The sequence below is a fragment of the Nuphar pumila genome, chromosome 14, assembly GCF_984573655.1.
Source record: "Nuphar pumila chromosome 14, dmNupPumi1.hap1.1, whole genome shotgun sequence".
NCBI lineage: Eukaryota > Viridiplantae > Streptophyta > Magnoliopsida > Nymphaeales > Nymphaeaceae > Nuphar > Nuphar pumila.
In genome coordinates, this window is record NC_143262.1 from 63322688 (window position 1) to 63335686 (window position 12999).

The window sequence follows — 12999 nt, forward strand, 5'->3', positions numbered from 1 at the left end:
ATTTCCTTATTGACTTTCTCTTAAAGCAGTAATTAATGCTTACTGGTCGCTGTAGCTCAATAAATGTCTTTGATGCGTAATGTCCTGATATACCGTTTAGTAGCATTTTGCTAGTTTTATTTTGGGGGCATTGTAAACATTCTAAGATATTTTGGATTGTAACTGAAATTGACAATGAAATGGACTACCATGTTTCTTCTGTAATATCTTGTCCTCGGTCATCTTGCGTATCTATTCCGCTGCGCTCAAGAAAAATCAAGTGATTTATCCATTCTTACATCCTTTGACATGATTTTTTGCATCTATTTTTGACATATTTTGTCTTATGTAATTCTGGTCCTTTTTCTTTTCAAATTCAACCTAAGAGCCTACAAGTGTATGTTAGAAAGTTACACAGCAGGATAAACCACCACAAGGATGAGGGTCAATAGCTATGATTTTTGTCATCACTATTGCTTTATTTCTCGCTGCTATTGGTTTATAATGGTGACAATAAGTCACCACAAAAAAATAGCATTTGTTGACCAATAATGGCAAGGTTGTTTTAACTGCAAGATGCCCTATAACGGTGAGACCTTTTGTTCGGCATTATAGACTACCAGTAGGTTATAACATTTCTATCTGGCCGTTATAGCTTATAACAACAAGCATTAACTTGCCATTGTAGGATATAATAGTGAAACTATAACTCGCCGTTATAAGTTGGCTATAACGGCGAGACAAAAATCTCGTCTATAATGGCGAGACATGAATGTCACTATTATAGATTATAAACCTATAAATTTAAAAAAAAAATTAGTTTTAAAGAACTTTTTTTACATTAAAAAAATTGCAACTAAAACATACATTCAACTTAAACTTCAAACATACATCCTCAAACATTCAACTTCAAATACAAACCTCTCTTACATTTTTAAGCATGCAACAAACACACTTCAAATACAAACCCCTTACACTCTATACATCTTCTCCAAACATGCAACAAATCTATATACTTCTAATATTCACATAAATTAAATTTTAATTGTTGTAAAGAGTTTAGAAATCAAAACATATCCACTTCTCATATAAGAAAAAAGTTTAAAAATTTTAGATCCGGTAGTGAACTGATCTACTAGGAGGAAGAACGTCCATGTCCTCATCGTGATCGATATGTTGACATATGTTAATTTCATGCAAACAATATTATATCTGACTACACTGTACAAAATTGAATCATACAAGAATATTAATTATCATATACGAACAATATGAAATTTAATATATATTATGAAGAACTGATTTACAAATTACAGATATATTAAATAAACATCGACAACAAGATCATGAAGTTAAGATGACACACAATTATAAAATATAAACAAGGGTCATATACATTTTTTAACTCATTTTCAATAGAAAAAAGAAACACAAAGGCAGAAAATAAAGCAATAACACATGCACTTACATTATACTTCCTTTGTGAGCCTAGATGCTTTGTCAACTCTTTAATAGGTAGTTGTTCTATTGCATTTATATCAATTTATGTGTCAATTTCTAAGTCCAACCAATTTGGACTTTCTAGCAACATAGAGTCTTCCTTTTCTGCTTGTGATGGAGACATGGTGCAGTAAGAAAAATACTCTACAACATCAAAAAATATCACAAATAAGACTAAATTAATTAAAATAATCACATTTAAGTGGGATTTTCTCATAACATAAATAAAGTGATGAATCATACGAATAAGTGAAAGACATGCAATACGATTGCCACAAAATTATGCATCAAAATATTTATCAATCATCATCTTAATCATCTCGGTATAAAGACATAGGATCTTCATCGATGGTGTGGGGGGTAATGAATCAACCCCTACGCAATCGGCTTCCTGATACGCATCGTTGTCCTGTTCTTCGTTTCATTTAGCTAAAGATGGTAGAATCTCATACATATGTCTTGGTATTATATTTTACGTTATATGCATTTTGTTATTTATGAAATTTCTAATATAAAATATTTGCATAGCTTGATAGGCTAAAATAAAGGAATCCTCCTGATATGCTGGGTGAGACATGTTGACACGTAAAAATTTTGTTCTTACATATATGTCTATTATCAAACCAATCACATCTAAATGTATACACTCAATTTTATCTTATATATTTAACTTCGTTAATATCTTTTATAACATCATAATAGTCTACATCAAGCTCTCTTACATCGCCTTCACATGTAATCATTACCCCATTATTCTGAGAACTATGGTCTTGATCTCAAGACTGAATATAAAACATGATTACATTCACATTATAAGTTTGATATGACTATGATTTGCTCTCAGGTCCTCTTACAAGATCGTAATTCTAGAGAAGCATCCTCATGATTCTATAGAAATAAACTTGCGAACAAGTGGTCATGTCGTATTGTAGCTTCTTAAACATTATTGCACAAGCTTTCGATTATCTATATGTGTTCCCTTAGATATGACTCAAATTCAACGCAGTTGTCTAGTACATACCGATGAGCTCTCGTACATTCTGAATCTGAAAGTATAATTGGTAAACCACCTTTGACTTTCACATGAATATTATATGAAAATATAGACAAATCGAGTGTCCTTGGTGTGTTGGGCTTATCATTATGCTAATCCTAATGGTATAATCTAGTATCAATATCACTAAGATACTTTGAGCAAAAGGTCACACATTTTATTGAAATATATGCCTCAGTAATGGAGCTTCCAACCATATTTTGTTTCTCGAAGTTCACTTTAATCTACCAAGAAATCTCTCGATTGTATCCATCCAACGATATTATACTGGTTTAGCAAGTTCGACCTCATATAATAGATGAATAGCTAGGTACACCATAATGGTAAAAAATATGACTAAAAATATCTTCTCTAAAGTGCATAAGATTACTGAAATATTATCTTATATCTTTATTAAAGCCTCTCTTCTCAATGTCCTTTCACACAATAGTATGAACATATCATTCAAGATGATTAAAGGTATGCCGATTAACTTCTTTAGATATTCAAACAATGCAATAGAAAGTAGGCACTAGAAGAAAACATGGCAATCATGACTATTTATTCTTGATAATTTAGCATCATTTATGTTTATGCATCACCCAATGTTATATGCATAGTCATAAAGAAACTTTACTTTCTTCAATCAATTAAAAAACTTATTCTTATGCTTACTAAAAAATGTGTAATGTGCATGTAGTTTCTTTGGTGTTGCACCATTTTTTTCTAAGTGCAGGTGACGATGTGTCTTTCTGAGTCTTAAGTCTTTCTGTGCATTTTCGTTATCCTTTGTTTTCTCCTTTACATTGAGCCATATATATAAGATATTATCACATATGTCCTTCTCAACATGCATCACATTTAAGTTGTGTCTTAACTTCAGTAATGACTCATATGGTAGTTGGATTTTTTTTTTTTCCAATTTAGATATCCTTGGTTGTCACACATTATTTTCTTTTTCCACCAACCCATACTTTTCTAAAATCAACAGTAATGTTACTTAACTGTACCTCCAGTTTACCTCTAGATAATTCATTTAGTAGCCCTCTAAGATCCACTTTACTATCAAACTCCTTCTTTTGACGATGACATGGGTGATCTTCTGGTAAGAATCAATGGTCTGTCATATAACATATCTTCTTGTCAAACTTAAAGATATCTAAACCTGTATCAATGTTGCAAACTGGACACACAAGCTTCACATTCGTGGACCACCTTGATAAGTTGGTATATGCTGAAAAACTATTGATAGTCCATATTACTGCCACTCGTATATGAAATATCTCTTTAGTTGATGCATCATACGCACTAATAACTTCATTTCATAACTATTGCAAATATGTGATTAACAATTTCAGGTGTCTTAGGTCTAAGGATGAGTAGAAAAATATGTATGAAAGGATCTTTCATACACATCCATGGAGATAGATTATATGACAATAATACTATGGGCCAGATGTTGTATGATTGGCTCATATCTTCGAATAGATTGAAACTGTTGTTTGCTAAGCCAAGACAAACATTTCGAGGTTCTGCCATGAACGATATATGTTCTGTCAAACTTTTTTAACACTATAGAATCTGATGGATGATATAGTATGTTCTCATTGCTTGCATATTGGGCCTTGTGTCACCTCATATTTTATGTTATTTTTGTTGTCATGAACAAGCACTACAACCTCGAATTTACAGAAAAATATCATAACACTTTTTAAGGAACTTTTATTTCTTTGCCTTTGTGTGGTTTCCATCTTGAAACATTGCACTTTAGGTACATTTTTTTTTCTGATGCTCCTCTTAAAAAAGCATGCAATCATTCATGCATGCATCTATCTTCACGTAATCAAAGCCAATGCAATTCACAAATTTATTCGCCTCATAGTAAGAGTTTAGCAATTTTTTTTCCTCTGGCAATGCCTCCTTCAAAAAATCACTTAGCATATCTAACGATCTGTTACTCTAATTGTCTATTGATTTGATATGTAACAACTTGAGAATGAAAGCTAATTTATTTAACTTTGTACAACTTGTATAGATGAAAAGACACTAGAGAATGCCCTTTTGGGATTTGATCACTCCGAGAATTACCTACTAAGTCTTGAAGAGGCCTTTGTTCACCATCATCATCTAGGGAAAGATCCAATATTCTCCCCATAATAATGTTGTTCAACATTTATTCGACTCAATCATGAACCTCTATCGTATCCTCGCTCTCATCATGATGTACATGCATCACATCTATATGAGTTTGATTCATACTCACATGAGCCTAAATATATTATGTGGTAGAACCACATCTAATCAAGTATTGATTAGTGGTAGAACTTTATATTTTTTATTCTTGCAATCTCGACATAGGCATCACATCTTACCAGTGGAATCAATATAAGCACTTGACGCTTCACAAAATTGATCAATTCTAGATATATAAGTTTCAAAACTTATGTCATGAATGTGTATTCATGATTGATCCATATTCATAGGCACTAGTTGTGCACCTAAGGGTTGAGAGATAAATATATTTCAAAACCTAATAACATAGGCACATGAGCATTCATTTCAAAAAAAATATTTTAGAACCTAATAACATAGGCACATAAGCCTTTATTTAAAAAAAATATATTTCAGAACCTAATAACATGGGTACATAAGCATTCATTTCAAAAAAAATATTTTAGAACCTAATAACATAAGCACATAAGCAATCATTTAAAAAAATACTTCTAAACCTAATAAAATAGGCACATAAGCATTCATTTCAAAAAATAAATTTCATAACCTAATAACATAAGCACATAAACATTCATTTTAAAAATTATATTTCAGAACCTAATAACATAGGCACATATGCATTCATTTAAAAAAAAAATATTTTAGAACCTATTAACATAGGCGCATAACCATTCTTAAGCGGGAAGCCATGGTGTTGATGGCAATCACATGATAAGCATTCTTAAGCTGGAAGCCACAGTGTTCATGGAAATAACATGATAAGCATTCTTAAGCTCGAAGAAAGCATCCAACTAGGTCCTAACCATGATTGAATCTCCAAGTGGTCTATGCAATCCAGTGCATCCTAAGTATAGTGGAGGCAGTTGTACCATACAACTTTTTATGGTGCAACTACCTCTAATTAAACTGTACGGTGCAACTACCTCCACTCTACTTAAGATCAAAACTAACCCTCCTCTAACCTTTAATTGTGCATCCAAGTGACAATATTTCTCACATGCATTTCTTCAAACACTTGAATTTTGTACATATTATTGAATTTTTTTTTATATTCAAAGGATTAACCAAAAGTCGTGCATCTTCTAGACTTCTTCTCTCTTTTTAATTTCATTTTAATTAAGTATAATCAAGCTTTGTGTTCTTAACAAAATATATTGGATCACATGTAACCCCTAAAAAGGGTTGTTTAATAATAAACCCTAAAAATATAATTAATTATATTCATGGTGTTTAATTATAACCCCTAAAATCAAAATAATATGACCCCTAAAATCAAAACAAAAAGAAGAATAAGAAAAGGTGAAGAACAAGAACAACATCAGCAAGAGGGGAAAAGAAGAAGAAGAAAAACAACAACAACAACAACAACAACAAGAACTAATTGTCGCTTACAAGACAAGAGCAGGAGTGGAGACAACAGAAGTTGATGGAGGGGCTGCGATGATTGGGGTGTAAGTGTGGTGGTGGCCCTTTGCCTATACCAAAGGGGTCGCGATGACTAGTCTAGTCTTCAACTTGAAATTTTACCTGACAAGGTGATTAGCCTTTTAAGTGACCCAGTTCTAGCTGAGGGTTTCTCTTAATCATTTAAAAAAAAGAAGAGCCCTTGAATTATGATAGCATGCCAAAAGATCAAGGAGAACGCACCTTTTATTTGGGAGCAAAAAGTGTGGGCCTCACTTGACAAACCACAAATCTTAAAACCCTTAAAAGTGCATTGCAAATTAGGGCAATTTTTTACTTTTGGAGCACTGCAACTCCAAATCCTTCTGATTGAATCGGCTGAGAAACGATCGACTGAGGGGTGTTGAAAGAGAGATGGTGGTGGTCGGCCTTGCGTTGGGTTTCCGTCGACGGTGGTGGTTGGTGCTGTGTTGGTTGCCTAAGAGAGAGAGAGAGAGAGAGAGAGAGAGAGAGAGAGAGAGAGAGAGAGAGAGAGAGAGATGTTGGTGGCCGATGGAGAAATCAACGATTGAGGAGTGTTGAGAGAGAGATGGTGGTGGCCGGCCCTATGTTGGGTTGCCACTGACAATGGTGGCCGGCACTACGCTGGTTGCTTGAGTAGAGAGAGAAATATAAAAAGGGTTTGTTGGGCCCTTTTATAGATGTTTCTATAACAATGCATAACTAACGATGTTACAAATTAAAACCCTATAATGAAGAGAGCCATATCTTGTTGTTATTGATCTATAACAGTGAGAACTTCTCACTGTTAAATATAGTTGTTACAATGCTTTAACGGCAATATCTAACGGCTAGAGAATCTCATCGTTATAGATATGTCTTTAACGATGAGATGTGTACAAAGTCAAGGCATTCGTGGAGACATAGATATCATCGTTATTAATGAAGCTATAATGACGACATTCATGGTTGTAGTAGAGTAATAACAGTGATATAATTATGATTGTGCTATTACCTATCAATTAGCGGGGATAAAAATCTTGCCATTATGGTTTTATCAATAACGATGAGATTTTTTATTGCCATTAAAGAGTCATTGCCAACCTCATTCTTGTAGTGAACATGAGAGAGAGAGAATCGAGAATAAAACAAGCACACACAATAACACACGATTTACATAATTCAGTCAAAGGCTTATGTCCACAGGCGGCGGAGAAGCAAATATTTTCACTATGTCAAAAAAAGATATTACAAAAGGTAGATGACATCTCTCTATTACAAAAAATCTAAAGCCACACATAATGCTCAAACTCACAAAAAGTCACCTAAACAAGAAAACCCAAAAGAAGTATTTTTGGTTTTCTTCTCAGGGTTGTAAATAAAATTCAAGTCACATCTCAACAATGTACTTTTACAGGAGTTCGCCCTGTCTGTTGCCTCTTTAAATAGGATTTAACTACACGAAATTTAGTTTGAATTTCTTTTCGGCATAGGGTTATCCTGTAAAACTTCATTGAAAAAATTGTCTAGTCAGTTTTTTTTTTATGACATAGTTCCCACCCGCTACCACTCAGCAGACGGCGGCCGGTGTAATCAGTTTGTACTTTTAAAATGTTATTTACTTCCCAAACAAAAAGTTACAGGGGAAATTTAAAAAATGCACATTACTGCTTGATAATAATAAAAAAAGCACCAAAGATTAATTTCCAGAATTTTTAATATCCAAGAAATCCGGACTAATATTCAGTTAAAGTTTCAATTAGATTACTCCTCTATCCTCAAAAAATGTTTGATAAAAAGGACTTATCATGTGAAAAGATTGAAAGACGCACTTAAATATTTTTTATTTACAAAACAAAACCAAAATTTTTCATTGGTTATCCAAAATAACCCACTGTTTCCTTCCATCGCTCATTCCTTCTATCATTCGTTTTAAAACTTAATTTTCATTGCATCTCTCACCACCCCGACCACCACTAACTTTTCTCAGTCTTCTTGCTGCTTCCGCCACCATTATCACCAACGCTTCTCCCTTCTTTGAAAACTGCCACCACCACCACATTTAGCCAACAGTTTCTTCTGTCTCCCACCGTCACCTGAATCATCAGCGACTACCAGACCATCCACCACACGACTGCCACAAATTTCCCATTTGTTCAACCATCGCTATAACCATTGGCTGCGATGGTGGTGGTAAATTAATACAATTTGAGGATATTAACATAATGTGAGTTAATGACAACTAGAGTTATTTTAACAATAATTTGCTTCAATTAACAGAGAACGGATCAGGTGTAGTTTTGACGTTTTTCCAAACCTAAGTGCTGTTTGATTATCACAAAAAACTTAGGTGTGCTTTTGAAAATTTACCTATCACAAAATAACATGGCTTGTGCATTTTTGGGAAGAAAACAAAATATTCATTCTTTTCCCTATGAGAGGAAAGAAATGCATAGGATTGAAACCCTTGAGTAATGGTGAGGAAGGAAAAGGCAAGAGAGCACAATCAACATGAACCTTCTCTTGTCAAATACAGAATGAGACAAGCTGATAAGAAATGTAGCGGGCTTGCTTTAAGCACTGCCCAACTTCCCTTTTACCAACCCTTACCTCTTTAATCATCTTTGAGTCAATAACAAATTTTACTACTTTATAGTAGCACTTCTAATAATAAACGATTAGTAATAATAATGGTTTCCATCATTAATAAAAAACATAAAAATAGTGTGGGACTCCTTAAACATACGAAAAGAATTTCGGTTGTTTTTCTTATTTATTATTATTATTATTATTATTATAATGAAACAGATGTCACTAAAGATTGATTTAAAAGTAATGTTCATAATCTTCGATCAGGTGGACTGGTGTCAACTTAGAGCAAGAAGAGATCTGCAGGAAGACATCCAGTGGTCGTATGGTTGGGTTAGATATCAATAGCCACCATTTCTTTTGTATGCAAAGAACCAAGGCCCCAAATTCGTGTAGGTTATGCAATTCCTCAAAAACATGAGCTTAATCTTGTTGTAGAGCGGTGGGGATTGCAACATGTACTGTCCTTTTTGACACCATTGAGGCTTCAATCAAAGTTTCTTTAGCCTCTCGTGGTTTTCCATTGCATCAGGTTCTTTTTCTTTGGTGGCTATGCAGTTTTCTCTCTCTCACTCTTCTTTGTTAGCTGATTGGGCCAAGTGCTTCACAATGTATTAAGGTCACACAAAACACAGAAAATCTTAAAAATGCTGGTAGCGATTTTCTGCTTAAAATTGCAAACACAGAAGAACGCTAACCTAGCGCTTAGCAAATTTCAGTATAAAACACAAAACACACAAAAATGATACATGCTTAGCGATTTTCTGTATTTTGTGCGGCTCCGATGCTTTACAAAATACTGTGATTTGACATCTCTCTTTATGCTACCCATCACTTCTTCCCACCTCCCTTGCTAGTTTGTTTCTATGTTTTTTTTTTTTCTTTTCTTCTGTGTCTACAGTATTGACCCACATATCGTCTGCCACGTGTAATTGTATTGGCAGCACAATCGAAGTTGATTCACCAACGTCACTCGGCTCACCGTGCTGTCATCTTAACATGTCAGCACAGCTGGATGCAGTTGTCATTTAGTAAGGGGAGGGGCGGGACCCGTAGAGAAAACATGTATCGACCGGTTCAAACGGAACCTCATTTCCCCGGTGACGTCCATCTCCTTATACCGAAAATACCCTCATGATAAGGCCTCATTCCCTACGAGATATATTTTCCTCCATTTTAAATTGAGTTTTCTCCTGTCATTGTCGTATAGGAATCTGACAACAACCATTTCAGGACATCGGCCCAGAGAGGGAGAGATCCTCACACATTCTGCAATTCTAAACGGATTGAGTCGGTATTCGAAAGAAAAGAATGCAAGCGGAGGAAAAAGGAAAAAAAGAAGAGCTCTCTCTCTCTCTCTCTCTCTCTCTCTCTCTCTCTCTCTCTCTCTCTCTTCATTATGCAAATGTACAACACCCCTACTGCTTATTTGCAGAACTCAACCGTCAAAAGATTGCCGCCCCTCCCCTTCAATTAATAGGCGAGTTGGATACGGATATAGAGCCGGTTCATCTGGGAAAAAACAAAAAATAAATTTAAAATAAAAGAGAAAAAGAGTTTAAACAATTTGTCCAACTCGGCATCTAACTTTCAGGACTCAACCGTCAAAGCCACATAAAAAATTATTGGGGTCAAAAGAATCCTACATAGGCAAATAATAATGATTCAAGTAGGCTGCCTAACTGATTAAGCAATCATACTTTTGATTACTGTGAAACAGGATGATGGTGAAGATGACGAATTCATGACGAAGATGATGAACAAGTCAAAGGAACAATGAACACCACGTCATATCATATGTAGCGGGCAGCCGATTACACCTTCCTAACTTTAATTTTGTTATCATTACGTTTAATTTTAAGAGGGAGCCGCACGCACACTGTTTGAAATCCTTTATATTTTTCTCAGGCCCACACCATATGATGCAAATTACATGGACCGAATATGTTGAATTAGGCAGCACATGGATGCCCACCATGACCATGATAAGGAAAAACGAAAGAACAATAGAATTCAAGTTTAAGCGTCTCTGTACAAACTTTTATATTGTTTTTTAAATAGGCTAAGATATGAACCTCTCGTATCACAAATCCTTGTAGGCATTATATCCAAAAACTCGAAAAAGATATGCTACTTGCTATACTACATAATACATATACGTAACACACAAACCGTACACTTTTCCTTTTTTTTCCTCTTCTTTATATGCATAGAATATATGTAATAGAAAGCATGAAAAACAAACAAACAAACAAGCACACACTTGTCTATTATCCTTGTACTGCTAGCTAGGTGCATCTTCTCTTCCAAAACTATGTTTGTAAGAGTCTATATTCCGTAGTCCCAAAGGTAGTCAAGGTCAACTGGCCCAGCTGAAAATGAAGGGACGTCGAGATTTTGATATGGCACTGGCACGCTACCCGTACCCATTGGCTGCTGGTTGGAAAGGAATGCGTTGCTTTGAGCCCTCACCATACCAGGGTTTGATGCCTTTCCCTGGGGATTCAAGTTCAATATTGGTTGATGCGATGATATCTTCATCCTCTTCTCGGGATGGCAATGCTCATTGTTCCAGTTGTTCCTTTGTTGGGCTTGTTGTAGCAATGCCTTCATGAGCACCGCAGGATCAGCAGGGTAGGGATTCGTCATCGAAAATGGGTTCAGGAGGTGCTGAGGGTTTGACGGGATCGAAGAAGAAGAAGAAGAAGAAGAAGAAGAAGAAGAAGGCATCAAACGTTGTTGAATATTGACGGTGGTGGTGGTGGTGTTGAGAGGGTTTTCAAGGGCCAGGGGAATTCTTGGGAAAAGCGCTGAATATGAAGTGTCTGAAGTGACGCTGAGGGTTGGGGCTGGTGTTGTGGGAATTCGCATTGGGGAGTTAGGATTGAAGCAATTGATGGTCAACAGGGAAGCAGAACTGCCTGCTGCTATTACCGCTTTCCCCTTTCCAGCGTCATGAGGAGTGTCGTGATCCTCCACGAGATTGGAGAAGCAGGTCACATGCGACTCATTGCCCTCTCCTGCTTGAGTCGGGTTGACGCATATTGGGGAGTCCATCAACGGCGGCAAAGGAAGATTTAAATCACCCTCACGTGCGTCCATCATAAACAAATCGGAGAGAGGGATCCTCCTCCCACCTGAACTCTTTTGAAACACTCTGCATATGACCCATTCATCCTGGACAAACAGACAAGAAAACAAAACACAAATATAAACAAGTACGTGTAAGAGAGCAAGACCTAAACCCAGAAATTAATTAAAAACCAAATTTTCAAACAGAAGCTTTTCTTCGTTTGGGATTGACTTTGATTTATTAGTGCAGGGGAAGGGTTCAGTTAATATATATATATATATATATATATATATATATATATATATATATATATATATATATATATATATATATATATATATACCTTGGGTGCTCCAGGGGGGAGATTGCAGAAAGAAGGATTTCTCTCAAGGCGGTACTCATGCATGACCCAATTGGTTTTCTCTCCTTTGGGCGCCCTCCCCTTGTAGAAAACGAGGGTCTTCTTCATTCCCACTAGTTCTGCTATCTTGATTTTCTCTTTGTCTTTGTTGGACATCTCGGTGATCTTGTAGATCTCCTTGTCCTTTCCCGTCGCCTTCCAGTACCCTGCTTCAGTCGCCCTATTCGTCCTTGATCCAGTTGGGTACTTCCTGTCTCTCAAACAAAAGAAGTACCACTCTTTCTCACCCATCGTAGCCTTCCCTGAAAACCCATACCAACGACGAAACATGTTTAATAGAAATGATCAACATGCATCTCTCTCTCTCTCTCTCTCTCTCTCTCTCTCTCTCTCTATATATATATATATATATATATATATATATATATATATATATATATATATGAAATACAAAATGCAAACAACTGGAGAGACCACATCAAGCGCGAGGATCGACATGCATGGTAAAATTAAGCTGCAAACTTACAGGGAAGATCCCAAGGTTCGCACTTGTTCAAGTCCACTTCTCCTACGGCTTCCGCTGTGAAGGAGGTGTCGGCAATCTTCTTCACCAGATACTCGGTGATCAGCTCGTCATCAGTAGGATGAAATCTAAAACCAGGGAGAAGATGAAGTTGCCCTTGTTTCCCCATTACATTAGACAACGCTGAACCCTCTTCCATGACTCCAAAAATTGCAACCCCCCCCCTCCCCCACTATTCCTATAAATCTACCCCGTGAAGATAAAAAGTATCACAACCCACCAAACGGACTAACAAGTCAAGATTG

At 35.8% G+C, this 12999-nt stretch overlaps 1 pseudogene; it reads right to left on the reverse strand.

Annotated features, from left to right (window-relative positions):
- Positions 1-11065: 11065 nt before the first annotated feature.
- LOC149816883 (NAC domain-containing protein 92 pseudogene) lies at positions 11066-12899 on the reverse strand (annotated as a pseudogene).
- Positions 12900-12999: the final 100 nt, after the last annotated feature.